Below are 1,430 nucleotides of genomic sequence, written 5' to 3' on the forward strand. Positions count from 1 at the left end.
CTGCCCCACGTCACCGCCGCCCCTACGTGCGCCGCCGCCCCCGCGCCCCCACCACTGCAGCTCCTCCATAGGCGACGCCTCCGCGACCTCGCCGTCGCCGACAGCCTCCCCGCATCGGCCCCTGCCTTGCGCCGCCTCTACCTCAGTCCGGGCACGGGGTGCAGGACGACGACCGCGGCCGCCGGCCTCCCCACGACCAACCGAGGCGCCCAGGAGGCCTCCCCGACGACCAATCGAGCCATCCCTTCGATGCCGCCGCCGGCAACCCCAACCCTGACCCCAACCCCTCCGGTGACCGGCCGCGCCCGCCCAGGTACCTCTCCTCCTTCCTCCTTCCTCCCTCTCCTCCTTCTCCATGGAGAAAATGATATAGCTCCTCCTACAACATGTATAGATCAATCAATTCAGTTATAGTGCTGCTGGACTTTTGCACCATACAAAAATGTACTACTTGTTGAAAATCTTTACTTGAGAGAGCTTCATAAGTAGAAGGTTCCAAAGAATAAAAACCAGTACTAGCACACTAGCACAGTAGTATTGCCACCTCCCAGTAAACAGCAGGGTCTCTGATCAGCAATGTAGTTAATTAGTCAGGGCCTGAAAGCCTGCAAATGCATGTACACACAGGTAGGGAATGTAAGATGAAGCATGTACTTTACCAACTAATGTAATGGGCTAGCACAAAGTGAAAACCAAAACAATAGTTAATCAAGCATAGGTAGATTAGATTAGATGGCAAAAAGCATAAATGTCCCTGCCTATCCATTTTTTTCTCAAGTTGAGCTGGTAAGTTTCAGATGTTCAATGATGCTGTAGGAAAAAAATGGATGAAGAAAGATGTGTGTGGCTGCCTGAGAGAAGTATTTGCACAATCAAATTATAATTAATGTGTTGATGACATTTTGGGTTTTCAAATTATAACCAAAAACTTCAGTTAACACTCATTTTTAAGTTAACTCCTTACAGTTCAGATCATATTTTGATTGTCAATAATAGTGGACTTTTAAGGCTTTCTTAGAGGCAATACTAGTGGATTTTAGGCTTTTTTACATGCAATAATAGTGGAATTTTAGGCTTTTTTGGAGGAGTGTGTTTCATGCCGGCCTACAGTGATGAATTAGTCAGAGGATTGTGCCTTAGGATTGTGCCAAAGCTACACATTGTATCTATTTGCTTGTCCTTCAAATAGGGGCAAGACTGTTACAGAAAAATTACTTGCAAGCATATTGTGATTTACTTGCAAGCATATTGTGCCTTAGTTAAAGAAAAATTACTTGCAAGCATATTGTGGTGACCCACACTCTGTTGGTTCACACTCATTGAGTTCGCTCGTGAAGGGCCGCTGCTGCTTGAGGCCCTTGAGAGGCCCTTCATGTCGTGATGATTTTGCAGGTACCCCGAGAGGCCCTTGAGTTTGCCGGAATGTCGAT

The sequence above is a fragment of the Triticum dicoccoides genome, unplaced genomic scaffold (assembly GCF_002162155.2).
Source record: "Triticum dicoccoides isolate Atlit2015 ecotype Zavitan unplaced genomic scaffold, WEW_v2.0 scaffold46172, whole genome shotgun sequence".
Taxonomy (NCBI): domain Eukaryota; kingdom Viridiplantae; phylum Streptophyta; class Magnoliopsida; order Poales; family Poaceae; genus Triticum; species Triticum dicoccoides.